The following is a 22,565-nucleotide window of genomic DNA, read 5'->3' on the forward strand; positions in this document are numbered from 1 at the left end:
CATTGAGCTTCATGGCCAAGTGGCGTTTCGAACTCCAGCCTCTCCCAGGTCTTAGTCCAGGGCTCTAACCACTCCACTCCACTGACAGGTGTCTCTTCGGATTCAGGAAGACCGTTTGTATATTCTGTGTCTCTCTGATTCTCAAGTCGCCACTGACACCAGGGGTCTCCATGTGAGATGTACCTCCCCCTGGGGTGCAGTGGAATTATTTTTGGGGTGCACCAAGATGCAAGGGGGTGGCACAGGGCTCTGGAGGTCATACCTATCGATGTTGACGCTCATTGGCTGTCTGGAGGATTCAGATGTGAGGAATCTTCTGAGGTGTGCTGGTCCTGGGGGCTAACCGAGAGGCAAGGTCCGAGTCCAGTCTGAGGTCAATGGTGCAGTATGGAGGCTGTCCGTCAAAGCTGTAGCTGGGTCCAAGGCAGGGAGTCTGGTGGGGTCAGGAACTCTGGCAGAAGAGCAGGACAGGGTGCTGGCAGGAACAGGTTAGCAACAACGTTGCTCCCGCAACCTGGGACTGGGCTGGCTGGCCTTTATCTCCTCTGAGGCCTAGGGTGGCCCCGGTCCACAGGTGACTCGCCTCTCCTGGCCTGGAGGCGAGCCCTCCTCCTGCAGGAACTTAGTTCCCTCCGCCTCTCTGCCCTGAGCCTCTGCAGCTCAGGAGAGGCTGGAGGGTTACCAGACCCAGAGGCAACCTCAGCTTCCCCTGATGGGGCTGGGAGAGGAGCACCTGCAGGCAATGGGTCCTCCATCACCTCAGGAGCCAGAGCAGACTCAGCTAATGCCTGAACCTGAGGATCCAGCACAGGTGAGGATCCTTCAGGCTCAAGCCCCAGCCCCGGCTCAGCTGGTTCTGGAGGCGGGGACTCCTGTGCAGGCTGGGATTATTCAGGTTCAGCCTCTGAGTCTGAATCCCAGGCCATCACATGAGGAATTCATTTCTGGGAATCCCCAGAGCATATGCTGCTTTGCGTCCAGCTAAGCTACTTGGATAAAGTATCTCCTTTGACCCAGATGACGAACGCCTATTTATTGCATTTCTAGCCAACCTTTTTCTCGATAAGGAGCTCAAGGCAGTGCTCCTAAACCCCACATTTTGTCCTCGCGGCAACCCTGCGAGGTCAGTTAGCCTGAGAGTGAGCGACTGGCCAGAGGTCTCTTCCATTTCTACAATTCTATGAAGTCATGGACTTACACCTTTCTGGAGCAAAAGGGGACCCTTTGATGGATTCCTCTTCAGCGTGTGTTTTGGGTAGGTAAGCCAACCCCGCCCTTTGCACAACAGAAGAGTCAAGAAACCCACTTTATACGGTGGTCAGGAAGGGGAGACCACGCAGCAGTGTCAAAGTCAAGTCCCGTACCCTCTGCTTCTCTTACCCTTCAGCATTAGATAAAAATTTACAGCAACGTAAAACTAAACATTTATGGTCAGCCTCATTGCATTTATGTTTCTTACTGGAAAGGAAGGACAATTTCTTTGGGGGGGAATGTTCCTGAGGAAGCTGACTTTATTTCACTTTCATTTCATTGGCCAAGGTGGGAAGGAAAGACGTTGTGCAACTTCAATCCCAAAGAGAAAGACTATGTAGGAATGTGGCAGAGCTTGGCATGCAGAAGGCCTCACATTCAGCTCTTCCCATCTCTGGTAGTAGAGGTGGAAAAGACCTGATGCCCCAGAGAGGTCAGAAAGGAGAGCAAACTAGGCAAAGAGTCCTGTGAGTCACTGAGCCCCTGCCCCACTTGGCCAGTGGACGTTCATAAAATTTGGGAAAAGCCCAAAATTTATCTCAAATCCCGGCCAGTCCCCAAGTTCAATCCCAGTTCGAAGGATCTTGGGTTGGCAGATGTCTGAGAAAGACATCTGAAGCCACCTATCAGATTGGACAAGTTGGGGTTACAAGGACCAACCTCCTGACTTGGTTTCAAGTATCTTAACAAAGCTGTTCCCCTGTGTTGTTTGGAGGCCAGGCCTGTCACTCACAGGATAGCACCTCCCTCTGGCTGAGACAGACAAGATCTAGCATCTTTAGAGCCCTATCCCAGGGGAACGACCTTCACACCCCAAGATCCTGCCTAGGACCTTTTGGAAGAGCCTGGGATCAGCCAGGGGGACATTGTAGCTACACACGAACCACTGCAATTGGGGGAGGGGGATTTAGCAATGAAGTTTTGTGCCCGCATCACCCCTATGTTAGGAATTAGGTCACTGGCCTTACAAATCCAAGGAAGGGGAGGTCGGTATATATCCTGCTTCCCCAGATGAGCAACTTGGAGGGAGATCAGATTCAGGACCATGGATAGTTCACCTGCAGCTGTGACTAAACATCTATGTTGTCTCAGCAAGGTTCTGAGTCTTCTTCTGGTTCTCCTCCGCCTCTGCTTCTAGTTCTCCTCCTCCTCTCCCACAACAGCATAAGAATAGCCTGCTGGATCAGGCCAAAGGTCCATCTAGTCCAGCCTCCTGTTCCCACAGTGGCCAGACAGATGCCGCTAAGGGAAACCAGAAAGCATGCTTTGAGCACAAGAGCAACCCTCTCCCTCCCTGTGGTTTCTAGCAATTGGTATTCAGAAGCATTTCTGCCTCTGACTGTGGAGGCAGATCATAGCCTTCATGGTTAGTAGCCATCAATAGCCCTCTCCTCCATGAATTTGTCTTATCCTCTTTTGAAGTCATCGCTGCCTCCTGTGGCAGTGAGTTCCATAGTTCCATAGTTCTAGCAGCTCACTTCAGTCGCAGCCTTTCCTTGAGCTTCATACCTCTCAAAAAAACCTCCACTGCATCTCTAGGGCTGGGTGGTCTCCATCCCTGGAGTGCTGCTTCCTGGCCAGTTGAAAAGTCTTCTTCTGCAGCTGTTGGCTCCTTTGGGGCTAATGGAGTTTCCAGCTGTGAGGCATCTCTCCCCAAGGTGACTGTGGACCAGCCATCAGAAGAATCTCCTTCAGGCACAAGGAAGGGGAGGCAGTTCTCATGTCCCACATGAGATGGACCAGGGCATTCTCCTCAGAGCTACAGTTTCCAGAGGACTCTGTCTTGGAGGAGGCCTGGTGTAGGGTCACGATCCTGCGCTTGCGAGAGCGGGGAAATCTTTCAAAGGGAAAGGGAGGCCCTCCCTCCCATCTCGCCCCGGATCTGCCATAGTTTTGAGGTGCATCTGCCTCAGGCAGCCCAATAATGGTTTTGAGATTATTTAATCTCATTACTTACGCACTTCATTAGCCTGAGTGAATTGCTGGCGAAGGTTCAGTAAGCTTCCTCCGTTCGGAGATAAAAGGATGAGCAAGAAAACGCAAGAGGATCCTCGTCCTCTTGCCCGCTTTCAGATTTATCATCTAATCTTTGTTAAAGCATAAAAGAATGGTAATTGGCCGGCGGCGTGAGCCTGATCCTCAGCGCTGGAGGGGCAGGATGACAACCCTCGTCGAGCACAATTGTCCCAGAGCACCACAAGGACATCTTGCAAGCAACCACCGGGGGTCCCGAGGGGCTCCAGAAAGCTGGCGACATTTAAGAACAACCGGACATTCAAAAGAAATGCAAATACAAAATAGAATAATAGAAATGTGGAGTTGAAAGAGGTCCACGAGGGTCATCAACCCTCTGCAATGCAGAGGTCTCAGCTAAAGCATTGGTGACAGAGGGCCACCCAACCTTTGCTTGGAAGAAGAAGAAGAAGAGTTTGGATTTGATATCCCGCTTTATCACTACCCGAAGGAGTCTCAAAGCAGCTAACATTCTCCTTTCCCTTCCTCCCCCACAACAAACACTCTGTGAGGTGAGTGGGGCTGAGAGACTTCAAAGAAGTGTGACTGGCCCAAGGTCACCCAGCAGCTGCCTGTGGAGGAGCGGAGATGCGAACCCGGTTCCCCAGATTACGAGACTACCGCTCTTAACCACTACACCACACTGGCCCCATGGAAGGACTTTCCATTCCACCGTCAAACAGCTCTCACCACCACAAAATTCTTCCTAAGGTTTAGTTGGAATCTTCTTTCTCGTAACTTGAATCCATCAGTGGTGAGTTGAACCTCTGGAGCATTTGAGGGATTAACTATTCAGCAGTTAAACATCAGGAATAGCTTCCTGGTGGTAAGCACAGCAGAACGGACTCAGTCAAAAGGAGGCAGGCTCTCCTTCCTTGGAGGTTTTTAAGCAGAGGTTGGATGGCTAGCTGAGATTTCTGCATTGCAGGAGATTGAACTAGATGGCCTTTGGGGTATTTGAAAATCGGTGTCATACGAACTTTCAGTCTCCTCTCCTGCAGGCTTTGTTGTTGTTTAGTCGTTTAGTCGCGTCCGACTCTTCGTGACCCCCTGGACCAGAGCACGCCAGGCCCTCCTGTCTTCCACTGCCTCCCACAGTTTGGTCAAACTCATGCTGGTAGCTTCGAGAACACTGTCCCACCATCTCGTCCTCTGTCGTCCCCTTCTCCTTGTGCCCTCCATCTTTCCCAGCATCAGGGTCTTTTCCAGGGAGTCTTCTCTTCTCAGGAGGTGGCCAAAGTCTTGGAGCCTCAGCTTCAGGATCTGTCCTTCCAGTGAGCACTCAGGGCTGATTTCCTTCAGAATGGATCTGTTTGATCTTCTTGCAGTCCAAGGGACTCTCAAGAGTCTCCTCCAGCACCAGAATTCAACTCCTGCAGGCTAAACATGCCCAACTCCCTTGATCATTCCTCAGAAGGAATGTTCTGAGGAATGTTCAGAAGGTGGTGCCTGATGTTCTGTGGGTTCAACAGCCAAGAGCCCCCTACTGAGACCCACCCTCTTCCCCCAGGTAGGGAAGGAAAAGGAATCGGTGTGAATCCAACACTCCTTCCCCCAAACGCAACTCTCGCCTTGAACTAGACGGGGAATTGGTTGCTTAGGATGAAAAGCAGGACAACGGCCGTCGGCCAGACCTGCGTGGTTTGCATTGCAAATGCTAAATCTTCTAATGCGTTTCCAATTATCTGGCCTGCACCTTCGCTCAGTCTCTCTCCGTTTGCCATTATTCATATCGTCTGAGAAGCCTTGCTGGTCTCGCCCCTCTCTGCCTCCCCCAGGATGCTAGAACGGTCTCACAAATAACCTGGGGTGGTGGTAGCAGAAACATGTCTGTGTCGCCATGTGGGACGAGGAATGGGTGAATCTGTGCATCTCTGTTTCTCTCTGTTTCTCATTTTTTCAAAGTTCAACATCTTCGCACCAACTAGCAATTTTTATTGTATTTCTTTCAACAACCAAAAAACCCTTTAGAAATCAGCCTTTTAGTGCTGATGTCTCCTAACAGACAGGCATTTGCATGCAATTGTGTCTAATATACATGTTTTCGCAAAGCAAGTATACACACTTTGCTATAATAGGTGCATTTCTTGGACCTATTACACGGCTGGAGAACTGCGCTGCAAAATTCAGAGAAGTCTGTGTTTCAAAATGTGGCAAAATCGGTGACAGGACACCCAGAGGGAGGGAGGGAGGGAGGGAGGAGAGGAGAGGAAGGATTGAGAGAATGCAATGCAATGACTAGCAGGGCAATCCTGCTTGTGTCTACTCATCAGTAAGTCCTATTGTGGGCCAGGTAAGTGGGGTTAGGATTCCAGCCTAAGAGAGAGAGCTTGGGACCAGATAGTCCAGATCTCGCCTAGAACTTAAGCACACCAAGAGGCCCAAAGTTGAGATTCCTGCATTGCCAGGGGTCGGACCTTATGACTCTCAGGATCCCTTCCAACTAGATTTCCAGCAGCGGCAGCGGCAAACCTGTGCCTGCCCCCTGTGCCCGTTGTTGCAGAATTTATGCCCTGCCCTTTAGCCAAAGGAGGGTGGGGAGGGACTTTCAGGAAAGCTCGCATAGTTTCTTTGATTCTCTGTAGGGATAGCCCAAGCACCATCCCCACCCCCCCATTGGAAAAACCCACTGCCTGTGAAGGCACTCGAGAGCAGAGCAGAGATATTATTATTATTATTATTATTATTATTATTATTATTATTATTATCATCATCATCATCATCATCATCATCAATAATACCCCACCCATCTGGCGGGGTTTCCCCAGCCACTCTGGGTGGCTTCCAGCAAAATATTAAAATACAATGCTTCATCAAATATTAAAAGCTTCCCTAAACAGGGCTGCCTTCAGGTGTCTTCTAAAAATCCGATAGTTGTTTATTTCTTTAACATCTGATGGGAGGGCGTTCCACAGGGTGGGTGCCACTACCAAGAAGGCCCTCTGCCTGATAACTAAGGGGAGAAGCAGGGAGGTACCTCTTCCTTTCCCCATCCATCAGTTTTCTGCCCCAGTTGCTTCCCTCTTCCCTGTGGGCTTTCCCATAGTTTCCTACCGTTCCAGCTGCTCGGCTCAACCCTACCAGAAGCAGATTCTCCTGATTGAAAGGGACCTTTCATCTCCCACCATTTCTGTACTGTGTATCGTCTCGAGTCCCTTTCCTCTCCCAGCCTGTAATGGTTATAAGGGGTTGCTCGTGCGTAAGTTACCGCCACTCCTGGCTAGGTTGCCTGCATAAACCTGTCCTGGCTGACAGCCCTTCACTTCGTGGCTGTTCAGTCACTAGCAGAATCCGTCAGTGGGCGTTTTTTGAACTTCTTCCAGCAAAGAAGTTGTTTGACGCCAAGTCTCCTCCTACTCTCCCTGCGCGGAAGTCTTCTGCGCAGGGAGGGAGTGGGCAGAGGAGTGCCCATGCTCTCTCCACTGTTTTGGGGCGAAGAGTCTTGGAGACCCCTCTCCGAATCCCCCATCTGCCCCCTTCTCTCCTGGTGTTGCGCTGATTCCCTTCCCCAGCCGATGAGTTCCCTCTCTCCCTGCTGGCCCCCTCTCCAGCATCGCTTGGGAGCCTTGCCTCCACCTCTGACTCTGATGTCAGTTCCCTGACACAGCCCATGTGCAATATGGGCAGTCGTAGATTCACAAAAACGCAGGAATCGACAGAGGGCTGTCCAACCTCTGTTGAAAAGTCTCCAATGAAGGAGAGTCCAGCAGTGACCTATCGGCATGCAGAGGTCCGGGAGGCCAGCTGGCTAGCCCCGGCCGGGCTGTTCCCTTCCAGCCATCCTGCTGCATGGACCATCACTTCTGCGCCGACGTAAATCAGCAACCCGGGCTTCAAAGCCAGGGCACACTATCAGCAGATTGAACTGCGCACACAGAATAGGTGTGAGGCTTGTGGAAGCATACTACAACTACAGATTTATTCATCATAAATCAGGACAAAGAAACATGTTGTCTCTCTCTCATGTCGTCTCAGAGAGAACAGCTAAAAGCAAAAGCTATACATAACGGAAGTTCCCAACATACTGTGCTGGAATGTAAACAGGCATGTGACACGTAACAATCCCATGTCTGTTCCTTAAGGTGGAATGGAAATCTCAACATGGACCTCCCTTGCAAGATTGTTGTAAAGACAACTCTAGTCATGCAAGCAAAGGGCTTTGAACACCGCAAAGCCCCTCTAGACATCATTTTCTATGGAGCTTTCATGACGATTTGTGTCTGTGATGCTATCAGGACAGTCATACGTTGATTCCGGTTTCTTCTTCTTTTTTTGAATATATATTTTATTGGACAATTTTAGCAAACAAATTATCAATCAATATAACCATTTACATTCCCCCCCTTTTTTCCCTTCCTCCCCTTCCTCCCGTCCCCCCCCCCCAGGACTTCCCTCAGCTCCCCTCCCTGGTTTCTTCACACATATTATCCACTGCATATTATAAAATTGTACATATCATTGCCTTATCTATCATATATTCAACTGGTAACTTTGTGAATGTTTATTCAAAACCTGCCAAGGAGTCCAAGTTGTTTTGTTGTCTTTTTAGATAATTTGTAAAAAGGTCCCATTCTTCCTTGAAGTCACAGTTGTCCTTATGACGCAGTTTGTATGTCAACTTAGCAAATTCCACATAGCTCATCATTTTTTCTTGCCACTGTTCTTTCGTTGGGATTTCCTCATTCTTCCATCCTTGTGCTAACAAGAATCTTGCCGCTGTTGTAGCCTACATAAATAGATTCTTTGGGTTTTTTTGGTAGGTCTTGTCCTATAATCCCTAACAAAAATGCTTCAGGTTTCTTTATAAATGTCATTTTAAACATTTTTTTCAATTCATTGTATATCATTTCCCAATTTTTTTAACTTCTCTACATTCCCACCACATATGATAAAAAGTACCTTCTTCTTCTTTACATTTCCAGCATATGTTTGACCCGGTTTTGTACATTTTTGCTATTTGTACTGGTGTGATATACTATCTGTACATCATTTTCATATAGTTTCCTTTCAAAAGAGAACTATCTGTAAATTTCAGATCTACTTTCCACTGTGGATATGTTGATTCTGGTTTCAATGCATCTGCAGAAGTTTAAGGGGAGACATACCGCTTCATTTCCAATCAGTTCATGCCTGTGTAACTTTCTGCTGAAATCCCATAACTCTTCATGCCAGAAATGTTCTGCTTTTGGGTAGCTGAAGTCATGCTGCCTTGGTTGCGCTATAGCACAAGAGTGCCCCTCCGGACAGCAATAAAATGGTATTGCTGGGGAATTGGAACGGCTAATAAAGCAGAAACGAAGATCATGGCTACTGGTCCCATCACCTCCTGGCAAATAGAAGGGGAAGAAATGGAGGCAGTGAGAGATTTTACTTTCTTGGGCTCAATGATCACTGCAGATGGTGACAGCAGCCACGAAATTAAAAGACGCCTGCTTCTTGGGAGAAGGGCAATGACAGGCCTAGACAGCATCTTGAGAAGTAGAGACATCACCTTGCCAACAAAGGTCCGTATAGTTAAAGCTATGGTTTTCCCAGTAGTGATGTATGGAAGTGAGAGCTGGACCATAAAGAAGGCTGATCGCCGAAGAATTGATGCTTTTGAATTATGGTGCTGGAGGAGACCCTTGAGAGTCCCATGGACTGCAAGAAGATCAAACCTCTCCATTCTGAAGGAAATCAGCCCTGAGTGCTCACTGGAAGGACAGATTGTGAAGCTGAGGCTCCAGTACTTTGGCCACCTCATGAGAAGAGAAGACTCCCTGGAGAAGACCCTGATGTTGGGAAAGATGGAGGGCACAAGGAGAAGGGGGCGACAGAGGACGAGATGGTTGGATAGTGTTTTCGAGGTTACCAGCATGAGTCTGACCAAGCTGCGGGGGGCAGTGGAGGACAGGAGTGCCTGGCGTTCTCTGATCCATGGGGTCACGAAGAGTCGGACACGACTAAACGACTAAACAACAACAACAAGGTGCAATAGGATTCCATCACCAGTGCACTTGTTGCAGAAAACTGCCATCTGGGGGGACCCTCTGCTTAAACACTCAGCAATATTTTTATCAGCGGCTGGGATGCCTGAGCTGGATGTCTGAGCTTGGGTTCGGTGAGCCTTAAAGATTGCCCAACGTCTCATTTCCTTCCCAGAGATATAATCGCCATTCTTACAGCACCTTATCTGCCAAATAGCCTAAATTGAGTTCTGCCGCACTTCCCCACTGCCTGGAAAAGAAGGAAACCTGAATCAGGAGGCTTTCAAAGTCCGTTTGTTTGGAATGAGATGCGAACTCCTCTGCCCCTCTAAGCAAACCTCTGCTTGGAGAATGTTTGCCTGCTAGTAATAGAAAAGGAGGGGGGAGCAGGTGGCATATTAATTTCTGCGAGGAGACCTGGCAGCCACAGGTTTGCTGAGGGTGAGAGTGGGCAAATCTGTGGCAAGCAGAAAACAAAGGGCGCATAATAACCAATAATGTCATCATTAGTCTCTTTGGTGTGTAGCTTACCATGCACAGATTGGGTCTGTTAATAATAATAATAATAATAATAATAATAATAATAATAATAATAATAATAATTCATTCATACCCTGCCCATCTGGCTGGGTTTCCCCAGCCACTCTGGGTAGCTTCCAAAAAAACACTAAAATACAATAACCTATTAAACATTAAGAGCTTCCCTGAACAGGGCTGCCTTCAGATGTCTTCTAAAAGTTTGGTAGTTATTTTTCTCTTTGACATCTGGTGGGAGGGTGTTCCACAGGGCGTGTGCCACTACCGAGAAGGCCCTCTGTCTGGTTCCCTGCAACCTCACTTCTCACAGCGAGGGAACCGCCAGAAGGCCCTTGGAGCTGGATCTCAGTGTTCGGGATAGAACGATGGGAGTGAAGACGCTCCTTCAGGTCTACTGGGCCTTTGAGGCCGTTTAGGGCTTTCAAGGTCAGCACCAACACTTTGAATTGTGCTTGGAAACGTACTGGGAGACAATGTAGGTCTTTCAGGACCGGTGTTATGTGGTCTCGGCGGCTGCCCCCAGTCACCAGTCTGGCTGCCGCATTCTGGATTAGTTGTAGTTTCCGGGTCACCTTCAAAGGTAGCCCCACGTAGAGCGCATTGCAGTAGTCCAAACGAGAGATAACTAGAGCATACACCACTCTGGCGAGACAGTCCGCAGGCAGGGAGGGTCTCATCCTGCATAGCAGATGGAGCTGGTAGACAGCTGCCCTGGACACAGAATGGACCTGTGCCTCCATGGACAGCGGTGAGTCCAGAATGACTACCAGGCTGTGCACCTGGTCCTTCAGGGGCACCGTTACCCCATTCAGGACCAGGGAGTCCTGAGGGAGACCAGGGAGCTTGGGCTAAGAGCTGATACCTGGTCCCAGGTCTCCCAGTGAGCTTCATGGCTGAATGGGGATTTGAACCCTGCTCTCCTGTGTCCTAGTCCGACACTCTAACCATTGCGCCACACTGACTCTCAATTCCCCCAACCCTGCCCCGCTTGACGTCCCCTCCGGCTGCTGCTCCCGTTGCCTCCGCTCCCCCCGAAGGTCCGAAAAGATGCAGCAGAGCCACGACAGCAGTCTTGGGACGGAAAGGGAAGGTTAGTTGCAATATCCTTGCATGCACTGTTATAAAAGATTGACGAGCGCGATGCTTGCCTTGTGCCAGCTGTCAGCTTTCCAGCCTCAGTACTTATCAGAAGGACGTCGCCCAAGGACGAGCGGCTTGCTCAGGCTGGGGACAAGGCTTCGCTAGGCAAATGCGCCGTTTGCCGATGTCCTGATGCCGTCTTCCTCCTGTGACGTCATCTCTGTTCCCTGTGACCTGTTGCGCCCCCTCATTTTTGCAAGGATAATGAGGCAAGGCAAGTCCTTCCTTTCTGCTGCTCCCCTGGAGCTCTGCAATGGCCTCCCCTGATATATATATATATATATATACCGTATTTTTCTGTGTACAATACGCCCTCATGTCTAAGATGCCCCCTATTTTGGGGGACTCAAAATTAATAAAATGGGGGGGAATGCCCAAAGTTGTTGAGCTTGCACGCGTCACGATAGCCACTTATCATCTGTCCCATCACCGGCACAAGCCGCCAATCGCCCGCACAATTAACGAAGCAACAGCCAATAAACACTACCCCTTACTGCAGCCACCAATAATAATCTCTGGGTCGCAGCGGCAGCCAATCACACATCAACCCTATGCACTATCCTTGTATAGAAGAGGAGTTTTGGATTTGATATCCCGCTTTATCACTACCCGAAGGAGTCTCAATGCGGCTCACATTCTCCTTCCCTTCCTCCCCCACAACAAACACTCTGTGAGGTGAGTGGGGCTGAGAGACTTCAGAGAAGTGTGACTGGCCCAAGGTCACCCAGCAGCTGCAGGTGGAGGAGCAGAGACGCGAACCCGGTTCCCCAGATTACGAGTGCACCGCTCTTAACCACTACACCACACTGGCTCTTAACCCCAACTTTTTAAGCTTTTTTTAATTTAAAAAACCCTCATCAAATACATGGAAAAGTGCAGTATATCGATTACATTTGTACAGTCATACCTCGGGATGAATACGCGTCGGGTTAGGCATTTTCGGATTGCACTCCACGGCGACCCGGAAGTAACAGAGTGTGTGACTTCTGGGTTTCGCTGCTTGCGCATGCGCAAACCGTCAAAATGATGTTGCGCGCATTCGCCAAAACATGGCACGTGCAGACACGTGGACACGGGTTACGTTTGCTTCGGGATGCGAACGGGGCTCCGGAACGGATCCCATTCGCATCCCGAGGTACCACTGTATCCCGCCTTTTCACTCTCGGGAATAATAATAATAATAATAATAATAATAATACAGCCCCTTTAGTGTATTTGTTGTCATTGTTACACACCTGCACACTCTCTGCATGGGGAGAGACTCCAGGAGTCCCAGGCACTTGCCCAGGACTTCGTTTCACTGCAATGGAGGTCAGCAGAAACTGTGGTGTCTTTAATATATATGGGGTTTTGTTTACATATATATCCAACCTGTGTATAAGGTGGTGGCGCCTCACAGCATTGACACTCAGCAGATCTTGCTTCTCCAGCAAGATTTGGATCCAGCACAAAGCAAGCAGATCTCTGCATCTCCTGCTTCCAGTTTACCTCCAACTCAGCTCCCACACAACTCTGGTAATAATAATAATAATAATAATAATAATAATAATAATAATAATAATAATAATAAATTTATTTATACCCTGCCCTCCCCGGCCAGAGCTGGGCTCAGGGCAGCTAACAACAGTAAAATTACAGTAAAAAACATAAGGGGGGGGGGACCCAATTTAAAATACAGGTTAAAATGCAATTTAAAATGCAGCCTCATCAAAACCATAAGGGGAGGGAAACCTAAGGGTCAGACTGAGTCCAAACCAAAGGCTAGGCGGAACAGCTCTGTCTTGCAGGCCCTGCGGAAAGATGTCAAGTCCTGCAGGACCCTGGTGTTTTGTGACAGAGGTTTCCACCAAGTCGGGGCCAGTGCTGAAAAGGCCCTGGCCCTAGTTGAGACCAATCTAACCACCTTGCGACTCGGGACCTCCAAAATGTTGTCATTAGTGGACCTTAAGGTTCTCCGTGGGGCGTATCAGGAGAGGTGGTCCAGTAGATGATGATGATGATGATGATGATGATGATGATAACAGCAACAACAACAACAACAACAACAACAACAACAACAACAACAACTTTATTATTTATACTCCACGCATCTGGGGCACTTCCAACATAATATCAAAACCACAATAAAACATATAAAACATCATACATTAAAAACTTCCCTTTTAAAAGTCAGATAGTCATTTATTTCCTTGACATTTGGTGGGAGGGTGTTCCACAGGGAGGGCACCACCACCGAGAAGGCCCTCTGCCTGGTTCCCTGTAACCTCACTTCTCACAGGGAGGGAATTGCCAGAAGGCCCTCGGAGCTGGACCTCATGGATCTCAAGGTGGTGTGTGTGGCTCTCTCCCCCTCGTCTTTTAATCCTCACAACAACCCTGTGAGGTAGAGGTTAGGCTGGGAGTCAGTGACTGGCCCCCAATGTCACACCCAGCGAGCCTCATAGCTGAGTGGGGATTCGAACACAGGTCTCTCCTAGGTCCGAAACTCTAACCACTAAGGCCACACCCTGGCTCTGTGGTCTCTTGCTGGGTCTGAATCTGTTTGGAGGTTGTCTGTTTGCAGGATCAGGTCTAAAAGAGTTCCCCCAACAAGTCTTGCTGACATATTAAATTGTGTCGCTTCGCACTGCTTTATTCCCAGTTCCCTATTCTTTTTATTCTTTTACACTTGGTTTTGACCCCAAATGGAATAATTTACAGCGAAATACAGATACCCTCGCAATAACAACAGGAATTGATAATAATAGTAGTAACTGTCATTTGAAGGCAAGCCTCTCTGAGGCCCAGATCCAACGTTCCTACTCTCTTGGTGTCAAATGGGGCTTGGGCTGGAGAACCTTTCATGCAGTTTGTGCCTTCGCGTATAAAGAGAAAGCAGATGCCAGATCCATACTGTAAAGAACAGCTATTTTTAAAATAATATAATTCATTTGCTGTTTTTTCCATAAAAGAGATTATGAAGAAGAATAGCAGCCAAGTAAGAATGTAAATCAGATGCAAGAAGAACATTTAGAGAATATATATATATATATATATATATATATATGCAGGCACATTTTAAAAAATCCTGTATTTTTGTTTTTATCACAACCCAAATTGGAGAGTAATTTACGGAAAGTGCTTGTCTGTGTGTGCTGCTCCCAGCGCTCAGTAATTTGAATTTTAACTGCTCAGTGGGATCATTAAGACTATTATGTTTGTTTCCCAAAGAGTATAAAGAATTCTGAGTGACTACTTGAAAAACAAAAGGGTGGGGAGAAGAAAGATGAAATTCATTAAAATGCCTCTCACACTCTTTGAACTGAAGAACACCTGAGCCCGTTCAGGATTTCACCCTCTGTGGGCACTTGGCTCCCTCTGCAGGTATAGATCAAATACATTGCTTAGGGTTGAATTTGGGGGAGCTGGGGGCTTTTGTTTTGCCAGTGTCAGAAAGTAAAAAGAGGTAAAAAGGTAAAGGACCAGTTAAGTCCAGTCAAAGGCGACTATCTCGCTTTCAGGCCGAGGGAGCCGGCGTTTGTCCACAGACATGGCCACAGTCACGTTGCCAGTAGGACTAAACCGCTATTGGCACAACGGGACACTGTGACTGAAACCAGAGCGCACGGAAACACTGTTTACCTTCCCTCTACAGTGGTACCTATTTGCAGTCATACCTCGGGTTGAAGTAGCTTCAAGTTAAGTATTTTCGGGTTGCGCTCCATGGTGACCCGGAAGTAACAGAGCGCGTTAATTCCAGGTTTCGCCACTTTTGCATGCGCAGACACTCAAAATGATGTCATGCGCGGAAGCGGAGGAATGCGCAGACGCGCAGTTGTGTCTTACGTTTACTTCAGGATGCGAACGGGGCTCCGGAACGGATCCCATTCATATCCAGAGGTACCACTGTATCTCCTTGCACTGGCATGCTTTCAAACTGCTAGGTTGGCAGGAGCTGGGACAAAGCAACGGGAACTCACCCCATTGCGGGGATTCGAACTGCCAACCTTCCACAGGAAATGATATCATTTTGAAATAAACCAGAGAAGGAGGTTGAAGGAAGTTGGGGGGAATGGGGGGATTTAGGAATTTTAAAAAAGCAAGGAGGATGTTTGCCTTTTGCAAAGTGCAAAGTTGGTCGAATTAAGGAGAACAGCAGGCACACCTGTGGCGTGGGCTGAGAGGGAATTGTCGGCCTGGAAGGACACCATAAGAAAGGCAAAGAAGGGAAACCACACGGTGGACATTCCAGCATGGATGGAGGAGGAGAAAAGCTTTTTGCAGGTGCTCAGGAGGAACTTTCTATCCCCGGCAGCGGGATCACCTTGACTGCGGAATCTCAAGGCTAGAAAAGTCAAACCACCCCCAGAGAATAATGGATGGAGGGTAATGAGATGCAGCCGCTTGCAAACAGAACTCCGTGCGGTTTGGGTGAGCTGCTTGTAGCGCCTGCCAAGGCAGAGACGCAAAAGATGCTGCGTCCCTCTTTTCACGCGATGTTCTAGCACAGCGGCTGAAAGTCCCAGCTCCAATCCCTGCTCTGTCCTGCAACCCGGGAGAACTGCCGCCAGTCATTATGGACCAGATGGGGAATTGGACCTGGACAAAGGCTCTCCCCCACCCTCCATGGACCAAGTTAGACAGGTGAAGAAGGCTGGCCACCCTCTGATCTCCTGATGACACGGTGACATCCATTTTCACCTAGAAGAAAAAGAAGAGGAGTTTGGATTTGATATCCTGCTTTATCACTACCCGAAGGAGTCTCAAAGCGGCTAACATTCTCCTTTCCCTTCCTCCCCCACAACAAACACTCTGTGAGGTGAGTGGGGCTGAGAGACTTCAGAGAAGTGTGACTGGCCCAAGGTCACCCAGCAGCTGCATGTGGAGGAGCGGGGAATCGAACCCGGTTCACCAGATTACGAGTCTACCGCTCTTAACCACTACACCACACAGGCTCTCAGTGTGAGAAATTAATACTGTGCGAGTGCAAGCTCACCACAGTGCTACGCTTTGGAGAGCCAGCACTCAGCTGGTCACCAGGGCTTTGAGTGCTGAATGCAACTCCCCGGAACCACTAAACATCAGTGCTTGCAAAAAAAGAAAGAAAAACACAGCTGGGACTTTGCAGGGGCTCCCAATCAGCTGATCGTTGGCACCCCCAAACCCTCATTTTACCTGCCAGGTGTAGGGCAGGTGGACATGGAGCTCTGATGGAGAGTTCTGTTGCTTTCACGTCTTGCCTGGGGACACTTCCTGGGAGTGTCTGGCCACAGGGAGAAGTTCTGTTGCTGAGAACTTTCACAGAATCTTCGAGTTGGATGGAACCCCAAGGGTCATCTAGTCCAACCCGCTGCACGATTAAGGCACCCGTGACATATGGCCATCCAACTGCTGTTTAAAAACCTGCAATGAATGGGAAAGATGTTGAAATATACATTTATGAAAAAACCAGAAGCATTTTTACTTGGCATTGTAACGGGGGATGTTAACAGACAGGAGTGTAAGTTGTTTTTATGTGCAGTAACGGCAGCAAGAATACTATTGGCCAAGAAACGGAAGCAAGAAGAATTACCGACGAAAGAAGAATGGCAAATGAAATTAATGGACTATGCAGAATCAGATAAATTAACAGGAAGGATTCGAAACCTGCAGGACCAGAGATTCTTAGAAGGACTGGAGTAAATATTCAAACTATTTGAAAAGCAATAGTAATAAGCAGATTACGCTAATAGGACTGCAAGAAGTTGTGTAAGGAGGATTATATGAAATATTGCAAGGAAGACTATGAAGAGAATTATTAGTTAATGATAATTAAAAGTAATAGAGAAATCAAGAAATGCAGAATAAGTGATAAAGAACGAAAAATCTTCAGAGGTTGTTGACGGAAGTCTAAAATATTGTATAAGATAAGAAGTTATGTTAAATGACTGTTGAAAATGATATGTTAAAAATTAATAAAATTGTGTGGCGCTGTGGGTTAAACCGCAGAGCCTAGGACTTGCCAATCAGAAGATCAGCAGTTCAAATCCCCGCGACGGGGTGAGCTCCTGTTGCTCAGTCCCTGCTCCTGCCAACCTAGTAGTTCAAAAGCACATCAAAGTGCAAGTAGATAAATAGGTACCACTCCGGCGGGAAGGTAAACGGCGTTTCCGTGCGCTGCTCTGGTTTTCCAGAAGCGGCATAGTCCTGCTGTCCACATGACCCAGAAGCTGTACACCAGCTCCCTCGGCCAATAAAGCGAGATGAGCACCGCAACCCCAGAGTCGGTCACGACTGGACCTAATGGTCAGGGGTCCCTTTACCTTTATATATATATATATATTTAAAAACCTGCAACGAAGGAGAGTGACCACCTTCTGAGGGAGTCCTTTCCACTGTGGAGCAGCTCTAACTGTCAGAAAGTTCTTCCTGATGTTTAGTCGGAACCTCCCTTCTTGTAACTTGGAGCCCTTGATTCAAGTCTTAGCCTCCAGAGGAGAAAACAAGCTTGCTCTGTCTTCCAGGGGACAGCCCTTGAGATATTTGAAGATGGCTCTCCTATCTCCGTCACCTCCTTTCCAGGCTAAACATGCCCAGCTCTTTCAACTGCTCCTTATAAGGCTTAGTTTCCAGACCCTGGGTCATCTTGGTCTCCCTCCTCTGCACACCTTCCAGCTTGTCAATAACTGCAGTGCCCAGAACTGGACACAGGACATCATGTTTCCTCAACTGTTCCAATCTGTCAATAGCTCAGGACCAGCTTAACAGAGAGGAGAGCTGCTGTTGTAGTTTCTATTTTTTTTTTATAGAATATTTATTAAAGTTTTCCAAAAATAATACAATGTGAAATAAAAAAAGAAAAAATAACATAAATACAAAAATATAATAATACAAAAATAATTAAAAACACATAGAATTTCCATTACTTATTTTCTTTTAACTTATTTTCCAGACCTCCTCATACCTCCCTTTCTTGTATTCCAATTCAAATTGTTAGTTCAGCAAATCCTCACCATTTAGTTTTTACTTATTTCTAAACCTTATTTTTCATATCTCTTAAGCATTACAGCTGGAAACCCCTTAATTTCTGTCCAACATCGTTCTAACATTCATTAATTTTGCAATATTTCTGTAAATAGTCTTTAAACTTCTTCCAGTCTTCTTCCACCGACTCTTTTCCCTGGTCTCAGATTCTGCCGGTCATTTCTGCCAGTCCCATATAGTCCATCATCTTCATCTGCCATTCTTCCAGAGTGGGTAGATCTTGTGTCTTCCAATATTTTGCGATGAGTATTCTTGCTGGTGTTGTCGCATACATAAAAAAAGTTCTGTCCTTCTTTGGCACGAATTGGCCGACCATGCCCAGGAGAAAGGCCTCTGGTTTCTTCAGGAAGGTATATTTAAATACCTTTTTCATTTCATTATAGATCATTTCCCAGAAAGCCTTGATCCTGTTGTAGTTTCTAATGTATTTATTTAAAATATTTCATCTTCAAAGGTCTCGCTCCAGGATTCAGAAATGCTGGCACATTCACACCCTCGCCCTCCATGCCCAGCTTGGGCGGCACAAGGCAAGGGAGGCACGTTTGGAAACAGCCCCTCCCCCAACGACCCCTGATGCAGGAAGGACCCCTTGTCTTCTCTGTCCTGTTGTGATGCTGTAATCCCTGAGACACAAGACCCAACATCTCAGCCTGTTTCTTGTGCCCTCTCCATTTAGAAGTCAGCCATTCATGAGCTGTGATTCCTGTGGAGTAGATAAACTCTACGATTTATGGTGGGGAAGAATGGAACCATTGCACTCATTGCCCAAACTTCATGGAGCAGAATGAAGCCATCCCACCCGCCCCTTCTCTAGCAGAAAAGGGGGGCCTTGGGGTCCAGAAGTGACTTCGTAGGTGACATTAGCCAGAAGTGTCCAAATACGGCAACACAGATGAAAGACCGTGCTTAACCTTTGTCTCTCCTGCCATTTATCACAATCACCCTCCCCAAACTGATTTTCTCTCTGCAAGGGAAGGGAGATTCATAGATACCTCATCCCTTTTGCCCTTGCAGCTGGGAAATCAACTGGGAGAGGACCCTTTGGAGTGGGAAAACAGCCGCAGGCGTGAGGGTTAAGCAGCCCACTGCTCCTCTCCCACTTAAAATCACCCCGGGCTGCTTTGCAGTGTGAAAACCCCAGGAGCTGCTCACCTGCCTACGGTTGTAGCTTCTAGTATATCTGCTTTCATTTGCTGGGTGGAAATTCACAGAGCTGCTTCGACAGAGGCAGGGTCTCCGGTGCCAGCCAGGCCACAGTTTCCCCTTTGTAATTTGGAAAATGAAGCTTTTGCCTTGTCATCTTTTTTGTACTTTATTAATTTTTAATTTTGTTAAGTATTTGTGGATGGGGGAAATGCATGGGCTGTAAGTGAGATCTGTTATTCCATTTCTGTACTCCGTTGCAAGGGGCAAAATATCAATAACAATAAAGGAGTTGTTAGCCGTACTGAATACTGAAAAGGGCTGTGGATGCGCAGAGTAATAAATGTGCTATTCGTGTGACTGTGGGTGTCTTTTGCCGTAAAGAATCGCTCTCTACTTTGAATTACAAGCATCCTCATTTGCTGAAACTCTTATGCTATATAGCTATACATGCACATCTTTTTCTAAACTGGCAGTCAGGTTATCACTTCATGCTCCTGCATCTTCTTTCAGACTTTCCCTCTCCATCACTTCATTTTTTTATTCTTTATTCTTTTTAAACCCTTTTTATGGAGCCCTTACATCTGTTAATAAAAACCCTTAATTCATTCTGAACATTTTACAGCCACTCCAGATAAAAGTTTAATCAGATGGAATTATTGCCCTTCTAATATTCCCTTAACCTTTGCGTTCCAGATCCACACTGTATCACTTAAAATTTTAAACCCCTCTTTTACGGACTTAGCTTTTTCCCTCCCCACTTTCCTCCCGGAGAAGTTTTTGGCACCTGGAAAGTGCCCTGGCCCATCCTCGGGGTCGCGGGATACTAAACTCGCGTTCCAACCAGGCCTCCTGTATGCCCCGTTAATTATCTTAATGGTGACACGCTGCTTTAAGAGACACCTTTATTAATCCCACTAAATCTCCTCTTTTTATTGTTGCTTAAACACTTTTTCCTATCCATTACGTAGATGTGTTTAAAGCAGCCTGTCTGCTGGAATGAATGGCTCCATAACTCCGCACAAACTGCCCCGTCGCGTTTCGATTTCGCGCCCTCGGCAGAAAGGGAGAGGGATGGAGCGGGGAGCGAATGGGGGTGGGGGAGACGATGTTCTGTTCTTTGCAGAGTGTCCCTTTCCTCGCAAGGCGAGGCTGCCATCAAATCTGGGTGGCGGAGGCGTTGTGAGGAACAGGCTCCCCGCCGGAGCCACAAATCCTATCCCGCAGCTTCTAATGATATGTTAAATTATGGCAATACAAAAGCAGTTTAAGCTCCTCATTTACTCCGTGCTTCAGCACCATACATTTTGTTAGCTTTGGGCGTTCTCCTCCTCGATCGTCTCCTTCGTACGTTTCCAACGACTTCATACGGCGTCGATCGTACGGAATCGTAAGTCAGTTGCAGCAAGGCCGGCCCCACGATGTTACCGCAAAAGATTTATTGGCACTCCACAAATAATTGTTGTTCAACTCGTAGGTTTCCAGGGCTCGTAAGTCAGGAGCTGGGAGATGGATCCATATTAACGTAATAACTAATGTGGGGTGAGTTTCTTCTTGGGGGTTGATTGATCAGTCGAGTTATTATATTTATATACCGCTTAATGCTTATGAGGGTCTGTAAGCAGCTTACAAAATAATAAATGCAATATGTAGCAAACAGAAAAAACGAGAAACTACAATATTATGCAGTGCAGCACTGAGCAAAGCTACACTAACTCTATGGCATCTAAAAAACATAGCAGCATATTTTGAGACATCTTTGGATTCAGAGATTCTCCTCTTGCGGAGGCACAGCCCTAATTTGTGAAATTCTGCTCATCACACCAAAATCCTTCTTTACATCAACACCATCATTAAAGGAAACCCTACGACTCCATTCAGTCTCACTCATCGAATTCTACTCCCAGACCTCCACCAATATGCACAAAGACAACATTCTCCCCATTGGTGCACACAAGAACTGAAGTTCAAGTACAGAGGCTCACATCCCATTCACAGCTTGTTGTTGTTGTTGTTGAGTCGTTTGGTCGTGTCCACCTCTTCATGACCCCATGGACCAGAGCACGCCAGGCTCTCCTGTCTTCAACTGCCTCCCGCAGTTTGGTCAAACTCATGCTGGTAGCTTCAAGAACACTTTCCCACCATCTCGTCCTCTGTCGTCCCCTTCTCCCTGTGCCCTCCATCTTTCCCAGCATCAGGGTCTTTTCCAGGGAGTCTTCTCTTCTCATGAGGTGGCCAAAGTATTGGAGTCTCAACTTCAGGATCTGTCCTCCCAGTGAGCACTTAGGGCTGATTTCCTTAATAATTAATTGGTTGGATCTTCTTGCAGTCCATGGGACTCTCAAGAGTCTCCTCCAGCACCAGAATTCAAAAGCATCCATTCTTCGGCGATCAGCCTTCTTTATGGTTCAGCTCTCACTTCCATACATCACTACTGGGAATGTGTTACTGGACAGATTCTGAAGAGTCCATGGGAGCATTCCTATTGGCTTACTAGCAGTACATGTAAAACGGATCTAGGGATCTTGGTGGACCACAAGCTGAACATGAGTCAACAGTGTGATGTGGCAGCAAAAAACAGCTAATGCTATTCTAGGCTGCATCAACAGAAGTCTAGTGTCCAGATCAAGGGAAATTATAGTACCGCTCTATTCTGCCTTGGTCAGACCACACTTGGAATACTGTGTCCAATTCTGGGCGCCACAATTTAAGAGGGATGTTGACAAGCTGGAAGGTGGGCAGAGGAGGGTGACCAAGTTGATGAAGGGTCTGGAAGCCAAGCCTGATGAGGAATGGTTGAAGGAGCTGGGCATGTTGAGCATGGAAAAGAGGAGGTTGAGAGGAGATAAAGGTAAAGGGTCTGGTCGCAGGCAACTCTGGGGTTGTGGCGCTAATCTCACTTTACTGGCCGAGGGAGCTGGCGTACAGCTTCCAGGTCATGTGGCCAGCATGACTAAGCCACTTCTGGCAAACCAGAGCAGCGCACGGAAACTTTGACGTGCTTTCGAACTGCTAGGTGGTCAGGAGAAGGGACCGAGCAACGGGAGCTCACCCCGTCTTAGAGTTTCAAACCGCCGACCTTCTCATCTGTGGTTTAGAGGAGATTGAGAGGAGATCGCCATCTTCAATTATCTCAAGGGCTGTCACATGGAAGAGGGGGCATGCTTCTTTTCTCCTGCTATGGAGGGTAGGACTCGAACCAATGGCTTCAAGTTACAAGAAAGGAGATTCTGACAACATTCAGTATAAGAGAGCCAGTGGCGTAGCGTGGGGGGCGGGGGGGGGGCGGCCGCACTGGGCACAATATCTGGGGGTTAGGGTTAGGGGGTGCAAATCCACGGGTTAGGGGGCGCAAATTACTTGCCTTGCCCCGGGTGCTGACAACCCACGCTACGCCACTGAAGAGAGCTTCCTATGCCTCTCATAGGCTGTGTTTACTATTCCCACCCTTGCTTCTTCCCACTTCCTTCATCTCATAAAATAATAGTAATCGTGTTTTCAAGATTAATATAA

General features: G+C 47.6%; 1 protein-coding gene and 1 long non-coding RNA gene across 4 annotated transcripts in view; both read left to right on the top strand.

The window, feature by feature from the left end:
• The window catches only part of LOC307217245, a 340,344-nt gene that overhangs the window by 290,359 nt on the left and 27,420 nt on the right, over positions 1-22,565 (top strand). The window lies entirely within an intron of this gene.
• LPP (LIM domain containing preferred translocation partner in lipoma) overlaps positions 1-22,565 on the top strand; it is a 289,890-nt gene that overhangs the window by 239,905 nt on the left and 27,420 nt on the right. The gene's annotated exons all lie outside the window — the stretch shown is intronic.

Source organism: Podarcis cretensis (assembly GCF_951804945.1).
Source record: "Podarcis cretensis genome assembly, chromosome: 5".
NCBI classification, from domain to species: domain Eukaryota; kingdom Metazoa; phylum Chordata; class Lepidosauria; order Squamata; family Lacertidae; genus Podarcis; species Podarcis cretensis.